We start from the raw sequence: 16,651 nt of genomic DNA, 5'->3' as shown, positions 1-16,651 counted from the left end.
ATAGAATTCATATGCCATATAATTCACTCATTTACAGTGTACAATCTGGGGACTTTCAATATATTCAGTTGTGCGACCATCACCACAATCAATTGTAGAACATTTTCATTTCCCCAGAAAGAATCCCCCACTCCTTAGCTTTCAAGTCCTCATCTTCCCATCCCTCCACCAAAACACACACACAGCCCCAAGCAACCACTAGTCTACTTTCTGTCTCTATGGATTTGCCTATTCTGGACATTTCAGGTAAACAGAATCAAATGCTACGTGGTCCTCTGTGACTGGCTTCTTTCTCTTAGCACGACATTTCCAAGGTTCATCCGTGTTGTAGCATGGGTCAGTATTCAGTCCTTTTTTCACATTCTGCAACCCTTCTTGGGAGCAGCTGTTGGGGCAGAAGGATGACTCCCCGGCTCTCCACAGTCCTAGGATGCTTACTCAGACAATTGGGAGGGTAGCAGGGGAAGGGCTCTAGAGGCTGGAAATCTCTCCTGATCAGGAAGCATCATAGGACTGGGGACTGAACCCAGGCTTTGTCACTTGTCAGGGACAAATCGACATCTAGCTCTGCCACTTACCTGGTCAAAGTTCCTCATCTGTAAAAGGAGATGATGTTAGTGTTCTAAGGATTAGAATAATCCTTACGTAAATGGCCTAGGGAGAATCTGCTACATAATTGGTTTTCGAGGTGATAATCAGGGAAAGACGTCACTTGGTTTCATCAATTTCCTTTTCTGCTGTGAGTTACCACAGTAATTTTTTTAAGTGATACACCAGTTAATGTCTAAAAATCTCTCCTCGTGGAACATTCACCTGTAATAGTAATTTCAAGACGAGGCTCCTCCCATTCCCATGCCCAGGGTCCACTGCTATGGATAGAAAGGGAAGAAAGGGAAGAAAGGACAAATCAAACTGCCAAGAAGAGTTGGGGTGACGCTGGGAACCCCTGATGTGTCATCTCTGACTCCTCCCCAGGTGACTGCTTCCTGACAGTGAAGTCCCACAGGTTACAACTCTGACAAACACGCTATTTGACTCATAGAGACGGTTCAGTCACCACCACGGTGCTGACTATAAAAGAGAAAGGACAGTTAAGTCAGGCTGTGGTTCATGTTTCGTGGCTTCTCTGAAGTTCAGAACCCTTGAAGACAGATTTATCATTCTCTGCTAGATGTGGACAACCAATTACTGATTGAGCAGAGGGGGCCATGGTGGCGTTCACAGATACCTTGGAGAGGTAACATGCTAACTGGAAGGAACACAAGATTTGCATGATTTTATTTTGTGTTTTTGTGTTTTTTTGTTGTTTTTTTTTAGCTGTGGGGTCCAGAACCAGCTGCTTCCTTTTTGTTTAAGATTTTATTTAGTTATTTGACAGAGAGAGAGAGAGCGAGAGAGCACAAGCAGGGGGAGCAGCAGAGGGAGAGAGAGAGAAGCAGGCTCTCCACTGAGCAGGGAGCCCAATGTGGGGCTCGATCCCAGGACCCCGGGATCACGACCTGAGCCAAAGGCAGATGCTTAACCTACTGAGCCACCCAGGTGCCCCCAAGCTGCTTCCTTTTTAAGAAAAAAATTTGGTTTACTTTTAATTGTACAGATTCTAAATGCATACATTTGTATTTGTAAAAATACATCTAAAGGCAAAGTCTTCCACAGGCCCTATCCCTCCAACTCAGTACCCTCTCAAGAGGAAGGGTTTGCTAGACTTTCAGACATTTTTCTATCCATGTATGTATATCATCATCTAAATATATATATATTTATATTTATATAACATTTATATTTTATTTTATATATACGTATATATAAATATACCTGTATAATCTCTATCCATGTATGTATATAGTCATCTAAATATACATATATAATTTTGTTGCATGCATGGCATTAAATTGTGTATACTTCCCAGGCAGTTGGCTTATCTTACTTAGTAGTAAGCGTTGGAAGTCTTCCAATGTCAATCCAATCCATAAAGGGCTGCCTCATTTTTTAAACACTGCTCAATGACATCAATATTGCATAGCACGCAATACCAGGCTTACTCTGTGTGTTCTTGTGTTGATGACCTAGAGCCAGGCTGCAGTTTTTTACACTTACAAAATGTGTCTCAAAACAAACAAACAAACAAACAAAACCCATCCTGCTACATGCTTCCTTGGGCACATAAGTGGTTCTCTATACTAACTACCAAGAAATGAAATTGCTGAATAAGGGGCGCCTGGGTGGCTCAGTCGTTAACCATCTGCCTTCAGCTCAGGTCATGATCCCAGGGTCCTGGGATCGAGCCCCGCATCGGGCTCCCTGCTCAGCGGGAAGCCTGCTTCTCCCTCTCCCACTCCCCCTGCTTGTGTTCCCTCTCTCGCTGTCGCTGTCTCTGTCAAATAAATCAATAAAATCTTTTTTAAATAAATAAATAAGAAATTGCTGAATAAGAGAGCATTCACATATTTTATTTTGATAGATACTCCAAAATGGGCGGGGACCTAAACAGAATAGTAGAAGGATGTGGTGATGAAGGGCCGGATTCCTGAATTCAAATCTTAGCTCTGCCACTTCCTAGCTCACCTTTGCTCTATCGACGTTCTTCATCTGTAAAACTAAAATAATCGCAGTATCTACTTCATTTCATTGTTAGGAAAATGACGTGAGTACATACAAAACTCTTCTAAATGGTAGAGTAAGAACTCTGTTAGCTGCTCTCAGGAGCTTTGGGTTTAACATCAGTAAAAGTACCCAAATATCTTCCTCTTAAATTAGAGAACAGGCCAGAGGTTGTAGGAGAATTCTTTGAATATCTAGAGCCCTCGACTGACGCCAAGTTTTCTTTCGGCCAATCTGCCCCGTTTAGATAGCCGGTGGTGTGGCTGCTCTCAGCAGGAAAGCTGTTGCCAGCTGATAGGGTCAGGGAAGCAATCTCAGCCCCGTGCAGAGAACGGGGAACCAGCTCCCCTGGAGCTGTCAGGAAAGCCAGCTGTCAGAGCGCTTTCTCGCTGGGGACAGGCGGGATTAGTTCTGATTACCCAGCCTAATCCAATGGCAATTGGGTGCCTGCATGTGCCATCTGAGTTACTACAGATTTGGACATCATGTTAGTTAGGGAAGAGTACCCTCCCCAAAGACGGGTCCTGGGAATTTGGGGAGGTGGATGGGGAGGAGGCAAACCAGGGGGGGGAGAGAAAATGAACATGTCTTGGGTACCTTCTATGTGTCAACCCCCAGGCTGGACGCTTCAAAGAGATTATCACATTTAATCCTCACAGCAAAACTACCAAGGTAGGTGTTCTTGCCCATTTCACAGATAATGACTTGAAAGCTTAAGGTAACTTTAAAAGCGTCGATGTAACAAACTTCGTTTCTCGCTGCCTGCAAGTGACAAGGTTGGGAAATGAGTCCAGGTTTGTTGGAGCTCAAGCACTGTTTTCTTTTTCTTTTTTTTTTTTTTTTTTAAGATTTTATTTATTTGACAGAGAGAGACACAGCGAGAGAGGGAACACAAGCAGGGGGAGGGGCAGAGGGAGAAGCAGGCTTCCCACGGAGCAGGGAGCCCGATGCGGGACTCGATCCCAGGACCCTGGGATCATGACCTGAGCTGAAGGCAGTCGCTTAACCAACTGAGCCACCCAGGCGCCCCAAGCACTGTTTTCTTTCTTGGGTGTGATTTTAGGGTTGTGTGTGCGAAATAGAGGCAAGAAAAGAAGCCCATGAAAAGATGCTCAATATCATTAGTCATCATGGAAATTCAAATAAAAACCATAATGAATGAGATAGCATTTCACAACCACTGGAATGGTTATAACAGGATAGGCAGCCAAATGTGCACAAAGATATAGAGAAAATCCTCAAGCATGGCTGGGGTGGGAATGTAAAACTGTACAGACACTTTGGAAGACCGTTTGGCAGTTCCTGAAAAAGTTAAACAGGAATTGAACAAAAGACTCAGAAATTCCATTCCTGGGCATCTACCCAAGAGAAATGAAAACATATATCCACCCAAAGACTTGCACACAAATATTCTTAACAGGAGTATTCATAATAACCTAAAATTGGAAATAACCTAAATGTGCACTGGAAACAACCTAAATGTCCAACGAGTGAATAGATAGACAAATGGGATGAAGCCATACCATAGAATACTTTGGAGCAATAAAAAGGAGCAAACTTGGATACACGGTACAATATGGATGAACCTCAAAAACATTCCAGTGAAAGAAGCCAGACACAAGAGACCACATGCTGTAAGATTCCATTTATATAAGATATCGAAAAGAAGCTATGGAGACCAAAAGTAGACTCATGGTCGCTGGAGGTGGAGGCAGTGGGGAAAAACACTGATTAATAATAAATGTACATGGAATTGCACTACTGGGTATTTACCCCAAAGATACAGATGTAGGGATCCGAAGGGGTACGTGCACCCCGATGTTTATAGCAGCAATGTCCACAACAGCCAAACTATGGAAAGAGCCTAGATATCCATCAACAGATGAATGGATAAAGAAGATGTGGTATATATATACAATGGAATATTATGCAACCATCAGGAAAATGAAATCTTGCCATTTGCAACGACATGGACGGAACTAGAGGGTATTATGCTAAGTGAAATAAGTCAATCAGAGAAAGACAAGTATCATATGATCTCACTGATATGAGGAAACTGAGAAACAAGACAGAGGATCATAGGGGAAGGGAGGGAAAAATGAAACAAGATGAAACCAGAGAGGGAGACAAACCATAAGAGACTCTTAATCTCAGGAAACAAACTGAGGGTTGCTGGAGTGAAGGGGGGTGGGAGGGATGGGGTGGCTGGGTGATGGATATTGGGGAGGGTATGTGCTATGGTGAGTGCTGTGAATTGTGTAAGACTGATGAACCACAGACCTGTACCCCTGAAACAAATAATACATTATATGTTAATTTTAAAAAAGGAAAAAAAAAAAATAAATGTGCATGGGAGAGCCTGGATGGCTCAGTCCATTAAGCACCCAACAGTTGATCTCAGCTGAGGTCTTGATCTCACAGTCGTGAGTTTGGGCCCCGTGTTGGGCTCCATGCTGGGCGTGTAGTCTACTTAAAAAATATAATAATAATAATAATAATAATAATAACAACAACAATAATAAATGTGCATGAGGGATCTTTTTGGGGTGATGAAAGTGTTCTAAAACTAATCGATGGTGATGGTTGTACAACTTGATAAATTTACTAAAAACATCATTGAACTGAACACTTAGAGAAGGTGAATTATAGGGGTGTGGGGCGGGTGAGCAAAAAAGAAAAGGTAAATTCTATAATATGCAATATATGCCTCAATAAAGTTAATTTTTAAAATAGAACCAAGGAAATGTGTCCCAGAGGTTTGCTTATATGCTATACAAATTTTTCTAAAAACTGAGGTGAAGTTCACATAACAAAATTAATCATTTCAAAGTGAACAATCCAGCAGCGTTTAGTACATTCAAAATGTTGTGCAACCATCAACTCTGTCTAGTTCCAAATCAGTATCATTACCCCAAAAGGAAATCCCCTACTCCCTTTCCCCCTTGCCCCAGCAACCACCAGTCTGCATTCTGTCTCTATGGATTTACCTAGTCTGGATGTCTCATATAAATGAAATCATACAATAAAAAAAATAGAGGCAAGAAGGAGACAAACATTTCGTAAGTACATACTGAGTTCATTGCAGCCTTACTTGTGATAGCAAAAGACTGCAAACAACCAAAATGTCTACCGGGAGGAATATGCTTATAGTTTATCTGTTAAATGGAATTTTCTATTTTTAACAGCAACAGGCATTATAAATGAATAAGGCAGTTCTGTGTGCATTGACCTGAAATAATCTCCAAGATACATTGCTCAAAAAAATAAAATACAGAAGAGAGTGTAGAGTATGCTATCGCTTGTATAGGCAAAAAAGAAGAATATTCTGATATGCTTATTTATACACATAATGATTCTAAAAACACAAGAAACTGGTAATATGGTTGCCACTGGGCGGAGGCCCAAGTATCTAAGGAAAGGGGTGTGGGGAGCCTGTTAAGGACAGTGATTGTCTCTGCAGATCCTCTTGGATAATTTAAATTTATACATGTTACCTAATAAATACAATTTAACTTTTAAATATTAATAGCGAGCAACTCCGTGTGCCTGACAGTGTGCCTGGCATATCTGTGCTGACCACTGAGCTGTAGCTGCTGCTTGCTCTGCATTCAGAAGTTGCTCGAACTTTTCTGGCGGTAGAATAGTCTTTCCACTGGTACTCCTCGCTGCTATTTAAAATCTATGACAGTTTCCAATTCTTTAAGGGAGGGCTAAAAACAAAGAGCTCAAGGTTAAATGAAACATGTGAGAGAGTTTAGTACCTCCCTGATTTTACGATTAAAAATGCCCTGAAACAGGGAGCTCAAGTGACTTTTCCAAGGTCACACTGCTTGTTAGCAGCAGAGTCCACGATTCTTGATTGTGATTTTCAACTTACTCTCTGTTGAGAGGATATAGTCCTCTGCCGGGCTTATTCTGGTCCTTTCTCAGGGTAAAGACAGGGTAGAAAGGAAAGATCATGATGCTACCAACATACAGAGCATGACAGTGTTGTTAATGAGACCAACTGCCATGGATTAACCGGTTAACATCACTTTGGTTTGAGGGTGAATGTGGTGGGCTGAAGGCCGTGTCCCATCCAGGCATGTGTCATTAGAGTCCTCACTGTATTGTGAAGAAACCCTCTCTCCGGTTCCTCCTCCTCTTGTCCTCTGCTTTCTCCTAGGCTCTCTGTGTCCCTCTTTGGAGAGTATCTATTTTAAAATTGGACCAAGAGGTGTGCAATTTCAGGCATCTGCAGATAGGGGAGCCTCCGGAAAGAGTTATCTTCCCTTCTGTCCCCTCCCTGCCTGGGACGGGGAAGGGGTGCTGTGGGGAGTGCCAGCGTCACCTCGGCCACCTTCCTCCACCATCCTTCCCCCAGCCAGTCAGACGGTCTCAGGAGAAAACTGTGTGTTTTGGCCTCCACTTGCCTTGTTTTCTGAAGAATTATTTTTATCGTTCATTATCGAATTGACTTTAGTAAAGTGTGCCTTAGAGATAAGGAGCATCACCCCCAAGGAAAGCAGGGGAGTAGTCCTGCATCCGTGGAGTTCGTTGCCTTCAAACACAGGACTCTTCTGTGGGAGATTCTTTTCATTTGTTTGGGCTGGAGTTTGAAGCAGGCCCATCCTAAACCCTGTAAAGTATCCACACTGCCCACGACTAACCTCGTGACTAAGGGAAGAGATGGTTTGACTTTAGAGTATATCCCAAACCTCCTAGACTGGCCATTTCCCTTGCCCTCCTAACTGCATTCCCCTATGCCTCTCCCATCACTCAGCCTGGGGACCAACGTGCGGAACCTCACCCTTCCTGCTCCATGAGCCCTGATTGGTCCAAATTGGTCAAGTACTCTTGCTCAGTGATTGGCTTATAACCTGCCTCTAAGCCAGTCAGCACGCGGCTCTCTCCAGAGAGTGGTTCAGGGGTGATCCAATCAGTGCAAAGCTTAGGTCTTTCACTGCGTCCTGTAAACAGGAAGAAGAACGCGTGCGGAGCCCAGGGGAGGGTACCATTTGAGACTGTGGAAAGCCAGCCCGAGGTTGAAATCAAAGCTCAGAGAAGAGCAGAGTCTCCAGAAATGCAGAGAACCAGAACCGGGGGCCTGACCGAACTCCTGGACTTTTCAGTTGTGTGAGCAGTACATCCCCACTGTTGCTCTTGCTTAAGCTAGTCGATTTTTGATTGTTCCTTCTCGAAAGCATACCAAAGCATCCATAGCTTCCCCTCCCTGGCCCATGGTGCCTGAAATTCCTACCACTGGCCCTCCATTCCACATCTCCGTGTCGTACGTGCCTTCGCCAAGCTACAGGCAGAAGGGAAGGATTTAGGATTAGAGAGCTTAATCAAAGAATGCTTCTCCAAGAAAGTTGTGGGGATGCCTAACATAACCGAATTTCTGAGCTCCATTTGTATTTGCCTCCCGTCTCTTTCTGCCCTTTGTGTTTTGTTTTGCTTTTTGTTGTTTACACAGAAAGAACACCTTCCATCTGGTTGTGTTCAGTCCCACCACTTTTCAAACCCCAGCTCAAGTGTTGCTAGTTTGTCCTTGAAGTCTCCCCTGAGAGCCTCAGCTAGAAAAAAACAGCCCCCTCCCAAAGTGTGGACCGCTTACCTCAGTGTGCCCCGCCCACACTCAGTATCCCCCCACAGACACACTCCACTGTGACATGTTTGCCTGCAAGACAACTCCTGGGTTTATCTTTTGTATTTACCCCAACTCCAGCGTATTGTGGCCGGGCCTTCCACATCTCTTGAGAAGGAGGCAAGTTTAGTGATAGAAAAGAATAGGTTTTCCTCAGGAATTACAGGCCAAAGAAAGGGCTAAAGCAATGGTTCTCAGGTGTGGGTCCCTGGACCACACCATCAGCATCACCTGGGGACTTTTCAGAAATGCAAAATCTTCGGAACTTCAGAACCAGAAACTCTGGGGGTGGGACCTAGTAGCCTGCGTTTTAACAAGCTCTCTGGATTCTGTTGCACTTTAAAGTTTGAGAACCACTGGACTAGAGGAAAATCTTAAACTACTGACTGAGGAGCAAATGAGCCTGGTTATCCAAGAGCAGGATTGAAGACCAAGCAAAGATCAACGTGAGTTGTGGGTCTTTTTCTCTCATGTAGGTTGGGCATTTATTCTTTCCTTTTTGCCAACCCTAAGATGACATGTTTACTTTCTCCCAAGTTGCTTTACATTTCTGAATTTCTAGATTTCCTTTTTGGCAGAATTAAACCCAAAATAACAGGGTTCCTTGTGGATCTGTCAGTAGCTCAAGCAAAGAATTTATCAAGCTACTCTGATGTGTCTGGGCAAAAGCTGTGGTGTAGCTCAGTAAAGACAGTGCAATAATAAAGATGTGGATAACATTCTTTGGAGCTGTTCCATGAGGCCTGCTTGTGACCCTTGTCTGCTCCGTCCCTCTGTGCCTGACTCGCCCTCACTCCAGAACAAGGAAGCATCCTGTTCATTATGCACGTTCATCGCTGACCTCGAAATTCCAGCCATGGCTCCTGAAATGCACCCCCCCAGCTACTGTCTCCACTCAGCCCCCATGGCTAGCCCATTTCAGAGTGTTTTCACATGCCCTCACTCCACTCTGTCTCTGTCCAAGCAAAAAGGGATCAGTGAAAGGCGCAGCTAGAATCTTTGAGAAAAGACTGGACTTGTGCCTTAATTTTCGTAATAATCACAGAGATATCACCTTGTATGCAGAGATTTAACTTTACCCTCCATTCCTATGAATTATGAGAACTCATATTTCAATATGGTACTGATATATGCTAAAAAGTATCAGATCCGATGATGTTGAGAAATCTCTACCTCTCCTTTTAGATAATAAATATACCATCAACCATGTTCAAACAGAAAATAGTTTTTCTTATTTATTGCAGATGCCTCCAAAATATAATCCTTTTTTGTTTTGCTCTCAAACACACTGTTTTTAAGTACAGAAAGTTCCTCAAAAAATCTAATTTCCTATGTTATTTTTGTTTAATCGTGGCACCAATGTCAAATATGTGCCACTTCCACTATAATAGTTTGTATTATGAAAGCATTCGGAAGTTTTAGCAAAAAAAAAGAGTTTTTTTAATTAACCAAGGAGAAGAACAACTTTGGGGAGAAGCTAGGATGTCACAGATACTTAGGTATATTTACTCATGTCCCCATCACTCCTGTCAGAGTGGATGTTGCTACCTTCGTTTTATAGATGAGAACCCTGGAGTTCAGACAAGCTGGAAAACTGTGCTAGAGTCAGGATGTGATTGGAAATCTGACTCCAGAGCCTGGACTTTACTCAGCACCGCCTGCCCCGCCACACACACATCTCTACCCAGATTAGAACATCCACTGCTTCCTCCTTGCATAGGCTGATATCTACATGAAGGTGTGCACGGGGCACTTAAAAACCAGTTAGATCGGGGGAGGGTGGTTTTTGCAGGTGACAAAAACAGGAATTCCACCCCACCTAAAAGTCTTCCCCAAACTGAATGTTTTGCAAAAACTTCAAAAGGACAGTGTAATTTGGCACCAGATTTGTTTTAATTTGTTTTAAGTCCTGATTTCCAAGATCTGAACATGCTTATCGACCCTCAGTGCCCGCTAATACAGAATTTGTTAATTTGTTGATTCAGAAGGTCACTCACAACATCCTGGATTTTGATTCAGAAGCCTCACAGCAAAGCAGCTCATTCAATTTACCCTTAGCTGGTACGCTGTAAAGAAACATGTCTGTAACTGAAACCCTTAATCAGTGGTTTTTAAGTTTAGATGTGTTCATCCAAATGCAATGTGACAGTGATGCCATTTTATCGATGGATTTTTTTGATTGACTTTTTGCCTTAGATTTTTAAAGACTCTGTTTAACAATTGGAGTACAAGATCATGCCTGTAGTTAACAATACTGTATTGTACACTTTAAAATTCATCAGGAGGGTAGATGTCATGTTAAATGTTCTTACCTCAGTTTTTTCTTTTTTTTTTTTAAAGGGAAAGGAGAGGAAAGCAAATCTATTTAATGACTTGATGAATGTCTCCATCAGCCATTTTGAAATGCCTGATAGCTTTTCAGCAATTTGCATTCCGGGTGTCATTCTGTGTCCACCCAGAAAGTGGGGATTTTCAATCACTCATATAATCCAAGAAATAACTTTTGACTAAAATCCTCAAGCACTTCAGGCAAAAGGATCTGGGGCCTGAGTTACCTGGATAATTACTTCAGTTTTTCATTTTACATTGCAAAGCCTTTGCAGATCACTCCTTCAAGTCATCCTATGTGTTTGTTTTCTCTAAGTGTTGAGATAGCCCTGATGTGAGTCAATTTTAAGTATTTAAACAGACATGAAAAAGAATCATTTCCCAAAAAGGGTCTGAATGGACTTAAACTACAAATGATAATTTGGCCACTTTAAAACCCTAGATAGCCAAATATGCCAGACAGCCCCTACTTGTTCCCTTCTGTTCCATTTCATAAGGAAACCATCAGCTTTGTTCCTTATTGCAGAAAATGCAAACAACTACATATTTAAAGCACAGCCATTCCTTATGTAAAAACCAAAGTCTAGATACTTACTTTTCAATACCTTTTGTCCAAGAGACATGATAGGAGGGCTGGCTCGGCTGTGGGGCTCCCCAGGCTGTGTGGGAGGAATTGATTGGGTGTCCCTGCTCCTGGGACTGGGGATTCAGAGGAGTTACAGGGTTCAGGGTCTTTTCCACGTTCGAGTCAAAGTACAGTTGGGTCTGTTTCCAGAAAAGCTCCTATCTTCCTAAGAGGGAAAATTCCGTGCCCAGAGAAGTTCTGGAAGAAGACATTTTCCCCCTTGCACTTGAATGAACTAGGTCATTGCTGAAGCTGGATAATATTTTTGAGCATCACTGTGATGAAACTTGAGGGCTGTTTCTGCAGGAGGTGTGACACTTGACGAGGCCGCCAGGGAGGCCCTGGCAGAGGGGCCTGGTGAAATGCAGCTCCAGTGAGCTGACGAAACGCAGATGAGCTGTCCCTGAAGTAGTGGCTTCCCTCTCAGAAAAGCAGAATCTTGCTGTCTGATAAAGACCCTGAGGCGGAGTAACACCAGCAGGTCTCATACCAAGAATACCAGGCACTGAAGTACACATAGGAAACCCATGGAGGGGGCGGAGGGGGCGAAGAGGGTGGAGGGGAGGTGAAAAGAAGAGGCACTATGTTGTTCGTTTAGAATTGGCATTACAGTTCTCTGAAGTTCTCTGAGAAACGCAGAAGCCACAGCAGGGCAAGATCCACCCTCCTCCCTCCTCCCTCCTCCTGTCGCGGTCCTCCCACCACACCCCTCCCTCCCTCTCTCTCTCTCTCAGTCTCTCTCTCTCTCTCTCTCTCTCTCTCACACACACACACACACACACACGCACATTCTCTCTCTTCCTATTTTGGCTATTGTAGTAAGAAGAGAAGAGAGAAAGAACACAAGAAAACCATAGAGAAATACCACAAATCCATCAAACTGTTAAGAATTGTTCGTGTTACATACCAAAGTAGAATTTGTCAGGCGGGCATTTCTTTGATTGAACTTTGTCCAAATCCAAGACAGAAGATAAAAAATCCTGAAGTATTCTTCTGTAACTACTTGGCCTCTCTGGAAAAGTGTGTGCCACACCTGGAAACGGACAGCTTGGAAAGAAACTTCTTAGGACACTCACAGAGATGGCTAAAATTAGCAGCTCTGAGTGGGTGACTTTGAAAGGGACATACTGGATATATTCACTCTGTCCTGGGCAGTATAATCCTCAAAAGCAGATTGTTCTTACATAGCGCAGTGTGTGCATCACTACACCTGGATGGAATGACATTTTCCACAAGATGAAAAGTCATCATCTAAAATTATTAAATATCAAGAAGTGTACGGTTGATGGGTTCTGTTTCTCAGTTTTATCTTCATGTGAGAAGAAAGATATTGAAAGCCGAGAGACTCTAAAATAATGACTGTCTCTTTGGGAACACATCTATGAAATGCAACCGGATGCAGAAATTACCACCCCTTGGTGACGGCAGGCATCAGCTGGTTTTATTTAGAGCTGGATCCTCTTCATAGAGGCTCTTTCCAAGTAAAAGGAGAGAACGTTGTTAAGAGAGCCGATAAGAGGAAGGTGTGATGATAAAAAATAAACAAAAGTTATCACACAACAGCAAGATAGGATAAAGACAAAAAGGAATCAACATCCCAGTGCAGTAGACAGACGTATATGGTCATGAAAGAATTGCTGCCTGGGAGTTCTTAAATGGAAAAGTTGACACTCATTATGAAACTTGCTTTTGTTCCCAACAGTCTGAAAGATGGACTCCCTCAGCGCCTAGCATTCTTCTAGTAAAATAAATTTAAGGAGCAGAGGATTAAAAAATATATATATATTTATGTTTATATATATTATATATATAGTAGGCTTGCCTATATATGTTTTATTGTTCATCTCATTAACCTGCAGCCATAGAATATCTGTTTTAAGCTTAGGTTTGGGGAGCAGGAATAGAAGACAATCAGAAACAGACCTTGGGATTAAACTCAATGAGGCCAGGACACTGTTCTGAATTTTCTGTGATTATTCAAAGGAGGGGATGGAAGGTTTAAGGTGTTGAAGAGAAAAAGGAGGGCATATATTTGTGCCCTTTCAAAAGCATCAAAAAATACCAGAGTTTGTGATTAAAAATGAAGACCTAAAGATGTGTAGCACCATTTCAGGTAAAGTAGTATGGCATAAAAGAAAATAGGTGTAAGTTATCTCTTTTTCTGAAGCTAGAGGAGGATAAACAAAGCCCTCCCTCTGTAAGGGGATTGTCCATCCACAGAGCAGAGTTGGAAATGTATTTTTTATCAGATGTCTTTTAATTGCTTCTCTCAAAGGCCTCTGGGGCTTTGTTATTTTCTTGGCTTCTCAAATGAACAGGTGCCTCACATTTCCTTGGCTACAGTAGGCTTGCTGGGGACCAGATCTAGTCAGTTCCCAACTAATCTGAATATTTAAAGCCAATTCATTAGGTTTGCAAGCTGCTTTTCATTCCCATAAATTGGGCTTGAATTGGTACGTGAGGAGTTTATCTGCTCATTTTATCCTTCCTGGCAGAGAAGGCCCTCAAATGTTTGTGTCTAATGGTAGGAGTGATGAATGCCCTTTCCAGCAGAGCACATTCTTGGCGGAGGCTCGGTACCAGTCACATGTCAGGTCAGATCAGATTTTCTGCCAGGGTCCTTGGGCCAAGCTGGAGCTGAGGCAGCCACTCCAACTTCAGGGCACAGTCAACGTTTGTGAGAGTCCCCCACTACTGACAGCGTCAGCTCGGGTTCCCTCTCTCAGCAGTCCATCCCTACGCAGGGTCCAGGGGTTCTGATAGTTTCTGCACTGTGTCTGGCATCTTGCTCAGAGGACACGACCTGAATCCAACTCTTGCAACCTTCATTCAGTTCCCCGTATTGCCAATCAGGTAGGTCAACTTAACAGGCATTTTGATCCCTTAAGTACAGTGGCAACAGAAAGATCAATGTAAATAGGACTGTGTTCTCTCATGATGTTTTTCATACCAGGTAGCAGATAAAATTCTTCATTAGAATATGAAGTTTAAAAAATATTTGCAAAAGGGACACCTGGCTGTCTCAATCAGTGGAGCGTGCGACTCTTGATGGGTGTAGAGATTACTTAAAAATAAAATCTTTATAAAAAATACTTGCAAAATAATTTTTAAAATGCAATTTTCTCAGAATTCATATATCCAAAAGGGGCTTTTCCAAATATATGAATGTTGTTTGGAAGTTAGATTTCCTTTTCTCCCCGAGTCTCAAAATAATAAATGGGTTACAGAACACCTTACAGAAGTATTTAATCCATCATGTTCCCAAAGTACCGTATTTCAGCTTCCTAAAACCACAAGGATCAAAACTAGGTTAAAATTCAATTTAACTATATATGTAAGTCTAAATATCTGCAAAAAAATATCCAGACTTCAACTTCCAAGATAAAATTTTGGCACAGTTTTAGTTTCATTTTAAAAACAGACATTAAAAAAAAAAAGTATTACAACTCCTCAGAACAGGAGCAAAATTCCAATTTTCATAAATTTGTATGCTAAACCCTTAGACAATTACTAAGTAAAATTAATGAGTTCTGAGTTTCAGTCTTGCAAGATGAAGAGTTCTGGAGTTCCGTTTCACAACAATGTGAGTATACTTAACACTGCTGAGATGCACACTTAGAAATGGCAAATGTTGTTATTTTTTAAATGACAACAAAAAAGAAAACTATCTTTTTCCTATGGTTTCTTCCTGGGCCTCTAACGCCGCCATCCCTCTGCGCACTTACCTACCATCCATGCTGCGACAGGCAGAGCAGAGAGTAAAGTTGGGTCTGAATCAAGCCCTTCCCCCTTTTTCATGTTACTTCATCTGTGCTAATGGCCTGGATTTGTTTGTGTCTTTTTCCTTAACCCAGATATCTAAGATTCTCGGTTTCCTTGCTGCTGTTGGGGCTTCCACCCTTTGCAACTAAGAGATTGATATGGATAGGATTTTGATTTGAAAACTAGATTTTCCTCTCATTAAAAATATAATGAAATGGGAGTTAAGACTTTTAACTGTGACTGAATAAAGAGGCTGGAAAATCTTCTCCCTCGAAAGCAACTATAAAGATGGATAATACAAAAAATAAATAAATATAGACAAGCAGCCGTTTTAGTGCTCTAGATATCAACCAAAGGCATGCAAAAATTTGAGAAGCACTTATGATTGAAAAAATTTTCAATCTGGGGCACTAACAGTGAGTCTCCATGGCATTCTTGCCCACACTTGCTCCCATTCCCCCACCCAGCTCTAAGGTCATGGAGGTTCTGCTAGGGCAGGCTGGGAGCACTGGCATTTTCTCTGCCACGGTCAAAGAGGACTCATTGGATTTGGAGCTGTGGAAAACAGCTATGCCCAGCAGTGTTAGCAATGGAAGTAACTCTTGGTAGCAGATGAATGGAGAAGGCCAAGGTTCTACTAGCTTGAGAATAGGATTGGGGTTCGGGCAAGCATCTGTGTGGCTGAGGCTGCAGGCATGTGCAGTGGAGACCAGGGAGGATCCAGCTGTCCATCCACACATTCCCAGCATGCACAGAGGAGACATGAAAGGACCCAGCAGAAAGTAAGCATCAGGGCAGATTCAAACATGGCCAAAACTTGCATGTGTTCCCCTACCCACACACAGATACATCGGCAGAGGATGGAAGTTTTACTGGCTCAAGGTATTTGAGCACAACCTCTGTTTAATTGTTAGCTGACATGAGGCTATATAGACACAGGAGTGATCCCCTAGGAAGCCATGCTTTAAAAAATTTTAAAGAGGGGCGCCTGGGTGGCTCAGTCAGTTAAGTGTCTGGCTCTTGATTTTGGCTTAGGTCATGATCTCAGGGGCATGAGATTGAGCCTCACATTGGGCTCCACACTGGGCATGGAGCCTGCTTAAGATTCTCTCCCTCTCCCTATGCCCCTCCACCCCCACCACCCCCACTCATGCGCTCCCACATGCTCTCTCTCTCTCTAAAAAAAAGGAAGGAAAAGAGAGAGAGAAAATTAAAGAAAACTGAGTAGAAATACCTGGGTCCACGAACTGTAGGGAACAGATTTCAGAGATTTATCTCAGGTAAGCTACTAAACCAACAACCAAGCAGCCGTAACAACTTGTGTGTGTGGGGGGGGGGGGGATGACTAGAATTCAGTTATCACACACACACACACACACACAAGAATTCAGTTACCACAATATATTATCTAAATTTTCAAGTTTTCAACACAAAATTATGAGACATGCAAAGAAATAGGACAGTGTATTCTTATACAGGAAAAAAGCAGTCAATAGAAACTCAGTATTACCCTGATACCCCAAAACCAAAGACATAACAAGAAAATAAAACCAAAGACCAATGTCTTTCAAAAACTCAAATGCAAAAATCCTTAAGAAAATATTACCGACTGAAATGAGCAACATATGAAAAGGACCACTTCGGATTTATCCTACTAATGCAAGGATGGTTTAACACCTGAAAACCAATCAATGTAATACACTGTTAAT

General features: G+C 42.4%; 1 protein-coding gene and 1 long non-coding RNA gene across 3 annotated transcripts in view; one reads left to right on the top strand and one right to left on the bottom strand.

Annotated features, from left to right (window-relative positions):
* Positions 1-10,523, top strand: part of LOC118004502 — a 49,946-nt gene extending 39,423 nt beyond the window's left edge. Inside the window, exon 6 of one of the 2 annotated variants that reach the window (XR_004677604.1) lies at positions 8,573-10,523. This is a non-coding gene — a long non-coding RNA (uncharacterized LOC118004502). Of the gene's footprint in view, positions 1-7,560 lie in introns of both variants that reach the window. The other variant, XR_004677603.1, reaches the window with a different exon arrangement.
* ALPK2 (alpha kinase 2) overlaps positions 1-11,623 on the bottom strand; it is a 120,547-nt gene extending 108,924 nt beyond the window's left edge. Inside the window, exon 1 of the mRNA XM_034995875.1 lies at positions 11,151-11,623. The gene's annotated coding sequence lies outside the window, so the exon portion shown is untranslated. The remainder of the gene's footprint in view (positions 1-11,150) is intronic.
* Between the last annotated feature and the right edge of the window lie 5,028 nt (positions 11,624-16,651).

This window comes from Mirounga leonina, unplaced genomic scaffold, assembly GCF_011800145.1.
Source record: "Mirounga leonina isolate KUSES-001 unplaced genomic scaffold, KU_Mleo_1.0 Mir_93, whole genome shotgun sequence".
In the NCBI taxonomy this organism is placed as follows: domain Eukaryota; kingdom Metazoa; phylum Chordata; class Mammalia; order Carnivora; family Phocidae; genus Mirounga; species Mirounga leonina.
The sequence above is the reverse complement of the archived record's forward strand: the minus strand, read 5'-3'. Positions and strand labels throughout refer to the sequence as shown.